The sequence below is a fragment of the Dipodomys merriami genome, unplaced genomic scaffold (genome assembly GCF_024711535.1).
Source record: "Dipodomys merriami isolate MVZ:Mamm:240054 unplaced genomic scaffold, mDipMer1.0.p SCAF_320, whole genome shotgun sequence".
Lineage (NCBI taxonomy): Eukaryota > Metazoa > Chordata > Mammalia > Rodentia > Heteromyidae > Dipodomys > Dipodomys merriami.
Window position 1 is genome coordinate 850,163 of NW_027204716.1, and position 10,011 is coordinate 860,173.

The window sequence follows — 10,011 nt, forward strand, 5'->3', positions numbered from 1 at the left end:
TTTGGTTAGCCTATGATCAAATGGTGATCTATTTATTTCTGATTTCTAACCACGATCAGACCACTCAAAATCTTTATCACACATGGAAGACATGAAGTTGATTTTCCCAAATGACATACAAGTTGACAGACAGCAAAAGTAAGTCCTTAATTTTGGTGGAGATGTGTTTTTAATGTGAAACAAAATTACTTAGCAAAATATCTGACTACTGTGATTATACTTGCAAACTCACCCTACATTTTTATATCAAATCACCTATATTAATCAATGATTAACTCAAATTATCTGTAATCATTTATTTCTGTCATATCTTTTAGAAGTAGGCAGAACTCACACCATAAAATAAAGTGGTAGAATTTGAGAGGATCACAGTTCTGAATCAGTCAAGGAAGGAAAAGAAACACTCATATCAACCTACTAGGTAGGGGTATTGGAATGCAATCATAATCCCTGCTTTCTGGGATGGGTGCAAAAATTGCTACTATAGGAGTAAAGTAACTTAAATGAGAAAGGATTGATGGAATGGCTCCAGTGGTGGAGTACCTGTCTGGCAAACAGAACATCAAAACTCAAATCAACTTCCTAAAGATAAAATAAGAAAAGGAAAGAAAAAAACAACAATACTGACCATGTGTTCAATGTAAAGATTTACACTAAATTATCATAGTAATAAATGCCATCATTTATTTCTAGGGCTAAACATATTTTCTGTTAAGCCTAAATGAAAAAATAGCACACTATATATAAATCTTTGGTAAAACACAGGTCTAGCTTACAATGATGAACACTTAAGTTTGCATGTCCAGTGGTGTTGCAGGGTTGTTAAGGTTTATGGAAGTCCATCCTTTTGATGAACTTGACATGATGAAATTACCTAACCATACATAACCAGACAGTTTACTGGACAGATACTGCTGATACACACACACACACACACACACACACACACACACACACACACACACACACACACACACACACACACACACACACACACACTTGTATGTATTTATATATTAACATGTAAATAAAAATAAAAAATTTGTAATGAATAAATTAATTGAACAGATACCTTTCTTAAATAATTATTTTATCTGAACCAATTCATGTCTTCAAGTCTCTAATGCTATATCACATTTACATAGTTGCTGATCGCTTTCAGCTTTTTTAGGATATTGTTTTTTCTTTGTTTTTCAGATGAAAAAAGCCTGCCAATAAACATACTTGTATGACATTCCTTTCTTTAGAAAATGAAAAGCACGTTGTGTTATGTGGCTCTATATGAATCATCAAAATATATTTTTTATAATTTCAAGTATATATTGTCTTAGACTTAAATCTCATTCATTCTCTTCCAATAGTATCTATGGGAAGGAGAAAATGAAGGATCATACTGTTACTTTGGGAGCTTTGTTTATTAATCACTGAAATAAATATTATGAAAATGAAAAAATTATTAAAAGAGATGACTTGAAAGTTATCTTTCTACACACTCATGCTACTCCCTCAACTATATCATAGAGCTTAAAATAAGTACCATTTTAGCTGTGTGCCATTGGCTCATTCTTGTAATCCTAGCTACTCAGGAGCTGCGGTTTGAGGATGGTAGTTCAAAGCTATCCCTGGCAGGAAATCTGTGACACTCTTACTTCCAATTAACCACCAGAAAACTGGAAGTGGCACTGAGCCCAGGGACAATGCCCAGACCCAGACTTCAAGCCCTCTGACCAAGAAAAATAAAAAAAAGGAAAAAAGAAGGAAAAAGTAACATTTTTACAATTAATGTGCACATATAACATATACACAAAAATTTTCTAGAAATAAAACTATAACAGTCTCTGGACTGGCAAAGAAAAAGAGATTAAAATGAAATTGCCTTTAATCATTCATTTAGACAATCTATACTGAGGGCAGGCTACTGGAACTCACATCACTAATTGAAGAGCTATAACTTGAGAGCATCACAGTTCAGAACCAGTGTGCAAGGAAAGTAATAAGAGTCACATATCATCCCAAATCCTGGCATGTTGGAATGGATTTGTAATCCCAGCTACTTGGCAGACAGAAATGAGGAACTTAGCCTCTGTTTGGCCCTAGCAAAATTGATAACCTATGAGCAAAGTAACTAAATCAAAAAAGAATGTTCTAATGGTAGAATACTTGTTCAGCAAACAAAATATCAAAATTCATACTCATTTCCTAAAAGAGGAAAGAAAAATGAAGAAAGAAAGGAATAAATAAAAGAAAGAAGGAGGAAGAAAGAAAGGGAAAAATAAGTATAAACAAAAACCTCAACATGCGTTAGATGTTAATAATGACTTTAAGTAATTTTAGCTATAAATGTCATCATTTAATCCTGGACAGAGACATTTTGAATCAAGCCTGAATAAGCCATAGCATGCCCCATACAAAGCTTTGGTAAAATACTGGTCTGGCTTACACTGTTGGACCAATAGGAATGTAAGTCTAGTGGGTGGGTTCTTCATAATAAATGTGTTATGATCTCAAAATGCGTCTTTATTTCTGGCATTTTACCTGAGTAATCTCACTTAAGTCTTTTCCAAAGGGCACTTTAGTGGAAGGAGGAAAATCATTGATTCTGGTAGACAATTTCTGTTACTAAAAACTCCAGTGTATAGTAAGGGAAGCAACTTCAAAATTATTCATTAGAGAGAGTTGAAAGTCATCTTTATACACACTAACTGTTTCCTCAACAAAGCCAGAGGATTTAAAATAACTAATATTTTTAAGTTAATGGGCACAAATGTGCATGATTTTTCCAGAAATAAAATGATCACTCATGAAACCTTACTAATACTTCAACGGATGTTTTCCAATTAGAGGAATCATCTTGATACATTTTCACACAATGTGTATCTGCTTGGTAACAGAACCTACAACTAGTCTAAGGCATCTAATAAAATTTATGAGGTGGTGTTGGGTTTCTGTCTGGTTCAAAGGAAGAGTTGGTATTGGCACAGTCCCTGCGGTGGAGCAGGACGGGGTTTTGAGGATGAAGGCCAGTCTGTGTAGGACTTTGAGAGAGTAGGGAGGGACAGGAAGGACTAGACTTGTGGAATAGGTGGGACTTTAGGATGGAGGCTGGCAGGTAGATGGGTTTTCAGTGTAAGAAGACTGGGTCACTGGGGAGGAGGCTGTTTGGGGAAGAGCTTTGAGAAGGAAGAACAAGGCTACAAAGGGGGAGGTTACTTAGAGGAGGGGTTCTGTTGGAGCACTGTGAGCTCTAGTAGGATATGTAGGGTGGGGTTTCCCATAAGGCAAGGAATGGAATGGAGGCAAGAGGCTGACAGAAGGTGGGGTTTCTGGTGCAGGAATATGGATCTATGAGGGAGAGGCTTTTCAGTATCTGGCTTTAAGAGGACAGAGCAGTGCTAGGAAGAAGTGGGCTAGTAAGAGGCATGGTTTCTGGTGGAGAATGGCAGGTCTTTGGGAAGTGTGTTAGGGAGGAGGTGGGGTTTCTGGCGGAGCAGAATGTATTCACAATGTATAGAGAAGCTTTTCAGGACCAGGGCTTTGTTAAAGCAGGGATAGGATCCAATGGACTAGATTAGTTAAGACGGTTTTCTGGTGTAGCCAGTCACCACTTCGAAAAGAGGAGTAAGGTTGGGTGGGGATTTCAGTGTTACAAGGCAGGACAAGGACTTTGGACAGGGTTTCCAGTAGTGCAAGGCAACTTTCAAAAAGAGACTACGGAGGGACAGGGATTTACAGTTGAGCATGGTGAGGCTTCCAGAAGGGGGCCAACTGGTGCAGTGGTTTCCAGTTAAGCAATGTGGGTGTCGAGAGATGGGATAGTGTGGTGGGAGATATTTAATGGGGGTTTTGTAGAGCAGGTCAGGGCTTACAGCCATGGGGCTAATTGGAGGAGGGGCTTTGAGAAGGAGTGGAAAGTCTACAAAGGTGTAGGATAATTATGGGCAGGGTATCTGTTGGAGTAGGGTGTGGATCTGAGGGAGCATCCAATAGGGTTGGATTTACCTGGGGAGCAATCCAAGGCATTGAGAGAGTAGGTATGGGAGGTGGAGAGACTTGTTGTGAAGCAGAGCTGGCTTTCCAAGCAGGAGATGGGCTATGTGAGAAGCTTCTGGCCAACCAAGGCTGGGCTTCAAGGGCAGTTATACGGAGGTGGAGGGTTTTTGTGTAGCATGATTGGCATTGTGGAAAGAGGTAGGGTTGGGGCTGTGTTTGACAAGTTAGGCCACTTAGAAGCAGACAGAGAGGGGCAGAGTTTCTGATGAAACCAGAAGGGACTGGAGGGAGAAGTCTGGTTGTGGGGTGGGGTATGAAAGAGAAGGGAGGAGCTTGGAGGTACTATGATATGGGATCAATGGGTTGATGAGGAAATAGTGTAGTTAGGGGCTGTGAATCTGGTGGATGAAGTGAGGATTCGAGGGAGAAGCCCGAAGTAGGCTGGGTTCTTGTTGGAGCAAGGAGAGATTCCCCATTTGTTAGGAAATGGAAAGGCTTGGAAAAAATTATATTAAGTGAAGTAAGCCAGGCCCAAAGAAACATAGCTCCCATGGTTTCCCTTATTTGCAATATCTAGTATAGGTGTCAGTCAAGCCGAAAAGATCAGATAATGTGATGTTAGGAAAACGAACCCTTAAATATGTATTTTAATGTTTTTGTTTCTTTCATGCATGTGTTTCTAACGCATTTATAAGATTATTTCTTTGTTGCTTTGTATGTCCCTCCCCCACAGTGTAACCCCCGCTTTCACTATATTTGATGTCAGTATAACATGTGGAGGAGATGGGGACAAACAAGTCGTTTAAGGATTCAGGTGGACCTGTTGCAACATTGAGAAGTACAAAATGTCATGTCAAAACCAGCTTTACAATGTCGGTGTGGGGGGGGAGGGGGGTATGATTGGTTGGGGGGGAGGGAGGAGGCTGGGAAGGGAGGTGAAGGGTAAACAAAGGAGGAGGCTGCAATGCTTGGTAAGAAATGTATGCATTATCCTGCCCATGTAATTGTAACCCCTCTGTACAGTATGTTCTCAAATAAAATAAAATAAAATAACAAAAAAAAAAGTTGTTGAAGTAAAAAAAAATTTTTTTTAAATGTCTCACAGTAATAATGGACACTCTATTGTCTTAAAATTGTGAATGAATGAAACTTTTACTCTGACCATTTTAGAAATACTAAAACTATGTAAGTAGTAATAATGTTTTAACTTTTTATAATATTGGAAAGTATACAAAAATTAATTAGGAAAATATAAACTGTACACAGATTGTTCATTCTGCAGCATCAACTTTAATCTAAAAGAATTTGAAACAATAAAATTGCCATATAGTGAGATTGTAGCATGGTTTTTTTTCCAGTCATCAAAATGGTGACTTAAACGATGTGTATTTATCTTTGGATGCATCGCTGTTAAAACATATCTAAGAAGGAAAACACTCTATAGAGACCCTGAAGAGACTCAGAAGGATCTGTGAAATGATGTTGGAATAAAATTAATGACTAATTACAGTAGGAATTGATTTTCTGTAGGCCCAAAAATAATTTCCAGAAGAAAAGGCTGCATTGAAAAATAAACAAAACAACGAAAAGGAAGCAGGCAGGCAGACCTTGAAGTAAACATTATCCAATGAGCAATACCTATTGAGGCATGATTGCAATCTTCTTTTATTTAAGTTACAATTACTGACCTATGTTCTTCCCTAATGCCAAATAATAAAGCCATGAAAACGCAATAATCCTTTTCAAGGCCTTATACTTTACAAAAAAATTCGATGAATGAATTGCTAGAAAGTATAGATAAATGTCTGAGATGAAGAGTGAAGAACATATCCCCAATTTCTGGCTTCTCAAGATGAGAGGGGTACAAGCCAAAGCACAAGGGGAATGGACAGAAGTACATTAGTGCATACCTGTAGTTCCCAAGATGAAATAATTAATATAACAGGGGAGAAAATCAACATGACCATCACAGGATTTAACACTGGAGAGTAGAGAGAACAGTGAAAAGGAATGGAAAATTACAAAGGATGCCCTTGCATATTTGGCAGAAGAGTGCGTGGCATTGAGGTCTAAACTATGTGGAGGTGTTATAGGAAACTACCTGTGCTCATATGGTGCCACAAACAGTGAAGAACTTACGATTTACAAGACATTGAATAATCATAAAAGTCTAGCTTCAGTAGTACAGAGTTAAACCTTGATAAATTCTGTTTGGAAACACCTAACAGACTATAAAACCAAGACCAGAAGATTCAAATTGTATATAAGTAAATTGACTGTTCACAAAAATAGAGTTCAAAAAATCAAATCATATAATGTGGATGCAAAAGCATAACATTATTAAGGTAACCGTTAAACCACACACATTTTATGGGAGTAGTCCTTATTATAAAAGATTTATTTTCCTTACACATTTTGGATGTACAAAACCAACAAAAAACAAAAGCAAAACAAAGAAAAGACAATTGGCAATAGAGCTGGATGCCAGTGCTTCCTTCCTATTCCTAGATAGTCACGAGCCTGAGATTGGAATATCATGGTTCACAGATGTCTGGGGTAGCAATCCATGAGACATTTCTGTTCAATTATTCAATCAACGACAGAGTTAAACCTTGGTTCAAATACTACAGACTCAGTCAATCATGAGTGAAAAAAAACAAGCAAGAGTTTGAGGCTCTGAGTCAAGTTTCATTAGTGTACATGTGTGTGCGTGTGTGTGAGTGTGCACACACACAAATGGAATGAGAGAGGAAGAGGGAGAGAAAACAGGGAATATTAAGAGTTTAAGGACTATCCTAACCATATATTAATAAAAATGAGGGAAACCATGGAACCTATGTTTCTTTGAGTCTGGCTTCCTTCACATAATATGATTGGCTTCTAAGTCTTTCCATTTTATTATGAAAGGGTCTGTGTCATTATTTCTGATAGATGCATAAAATTACATTGTTTCTATATACCACATTTTCCTGATCCATTCATCTCTTGAGGGGCATCTTGATTGGTTCCAATAATGCTCCCAAAAACATAGTTGTAGATTTAATGGGTTTTAGCTTGAGATCATTTCGACAAATGCCCAGGAGTTGGATTACTGGCTCCAGAGCTAAGTATATTTGACCTTACAAAATGAAGTTAATTAAAATGAACTCCAAAACATGGGAAAAAACTGTCTTTTTTCAGATGTCAACCTTGATGTCGGTAGAGTATCTAGATCTTATTTTATTTCATTTGTCTTTTACCATTGGTTTATCCCTGGCAATCTCTGTCTTGATTCTGGTTCCTTCCATCTTGTATATACATTTATCTGATTTGGAGAAGGAAAGGGAAAAAATATAATGATGAAAGAAGTAAAAAGAGTAACTCATTACAACAATGATATTCACAAGATACTATATAATGGAAATGCACTTTACAACTTTGGAGTGGGTGGGAGGTATAGGTGGTGGGAAGTGATAGGAGAACAACAATGGAGTGGGTAACAATATTCAATAAGGGATGCAACTTGCTCATGTAACTGTAACTACCCTGTATAGTATTTTTGAAATAAAATAAAATTTTAATATTGAGCCTATCCTAGACAAAATATCGTTTTCAAAATAATACATCTGTCACAGACCTTGTGAGTGATTCTAAAGTCAAGCTATTAGACTTGGAAAAGGATAGATTGGGAAGCCATCTCAAACAGCAATCGAAAGGCTGAGAGCTGTGCTCTGTAAAGGCCAAGCAGTCAAGGGAAGACAGGGGTATGATTTATTACCTCAAGAGTATTTAAGTTCGAGCTTTTGGACACTAAAAGATTAAGACTTCGGAGACACAATGGATGTCTGTGTTATGGTTAGAATGACTATTGTTCCCTTCTGCTCCCTAACAATGAGGGATTCAATTGTCACTATGTCTACAAACAATACTTCATGTTAATAGTTGTAACCACAAGCTATATTGATGTCTTTGCGGACATACCTGCAGCCACTGACCACCACCCCCGGTAGTAGAATGAATATAAAGTATGTCAAGCAGGATTTAAGGATCCAGAAGTTGGCAATGACGCTTTGGGTCCTCTAGTGTCTTCTTTCCTATCACTTCCTGTGATTTCTTAGTTCTTTGTTCAGGTATTCCATCATCTTGGTTGTCCCATAGTTGCAGTTAGTGACAGCACTGATATTCTGAACACCTCAAAACAAACTATGACAAACACTTCCTCAAAGAACATTGACAAATGTATAGGAGCACATGGAAAGATACCAAACATCAGCAGTCACCCTATGATCCTCTAGCAAGAAAGTACAATTCAGGAGTATCTTTACTTCTGATAATATGAGATAGATAATTGTCCCTAGGTATTTGGTATTGCATACATTTTCAGAAACACATATACATTGTGAAATAATGTCATTCATTTCATAGATCACAGACCATGTGACTGGAGTGATTACCCTAACATCTTATCTCAGTTTCCTGATTCAGAATTAGATGAGTGTGAATTGCCTAATTATGAGCATTTCTCCAAGAAACTCAAGAACACAAAATGAAGTGTCAGGGTCAGGCAGTTACATACCTGTAAGGATTTTACATATATTAGAGTAATATACGCCTACACTGATCAGCATTCATGGCACATTGGTGTGTTAAAATGGTATTCAGATCAGAAATATGCTAAAGCTTAAAGTAGGATGATGGGCTATACATTTTCAACGCAAGAGTGATGATCACCCTCTGCAATTATTCTCAGTGGAGAATCCTTCCTATACATTTTACTGACTTAGCATCTATTCTGGGCTTTACCATTATCAGGCAGGGTCACACTGTACTGAGCTACAATACTGCAGCAACCTTAGCTGCCTTTGAATTTTATCTCCAATATTGATACCAAGGTCAACTCTGCAACTCTAATCACATAGTTAGTGAACACCTGGACTTTTCATGTGTGGTTAAATATTCAGCTATCACTGCTCATTGCCAGTGTTAAAGATCTCACTCCTTTAGATTTATTGTGTATCTTCTTGTATTTCCAACACTGCTTTAGATGTTGGAGTTTGAAATAGAGCTTTTAGTTTGCATTTGATTTATGGAGGTGCTAGTGGTGCCAGTTGAACTGCATATATTATAATGTAAGTAATTTGATGTTTTGACATATAAATTTAATTTTGGCAATTGAGGAGGGGAATATACATGACTCACGCAAGTTTTTTATGTGTATTCGTATTGCTATATTGTGAACTTCCTAAAAGCCATCCATGGGAGCACACGTCCCTAATCCCATCACTTCTGTCACTGAGATAAGGCTTGAAAGGTCCAGACCACTTGGCGCTTCATAGTGAGAACCTTTCTACAAAGAAGAGGGAGAGAACAGCGAAAAGAGAAAATGAATCTTCCAACTGTTTCCTTACATATTCTTTACACTTACCCATTGAGACCACCATAATAGTATTGTTTATTACTTCTTTCCTACACTTTTACTGTTCTTTGCTTTTTTATTTATGGATCTCTAAAAATCATATAAGAAACACATAAAAAATGTATATAAATCATATAAGAAATCATAAAAAATAGTTTGTTAGGGATATATAATCCAAAAAGAATAATTTTAGGAAAGTAGTAAGCACATAAAATGTAATGCATTGTCATTGTTGAAAACTTCAGCAGTTGTATTTTTTACTCTCATAACAAAGTTTATAAACTAAGTTACAATAGTATTCCAAATGGAAAACAGAACTAGAAACATGAAGGGTAGCACTAAAGAATGCTACTGCTACCACTAATAGAGTAAGAATGAAATTTAGGCAAAATTCCTTCAGAGTAAAAGCCACAGGACAGCCCCAACATTACTTTCATTGTTCATATGAAGAAAAGAACTTTTTTGGTAGAAAAGACAAATTTTCACAGATATTAATATCAATTGGGTATATATTTCTTAAGGCCTTCAGGAAGGATGCTGTGACCATGTTGGTGGAAACTGACTTCTTTGAGACCTACTTCACAATGTGCAGACACCATTCCAAGCACTGCACTTGCATTAGGGTA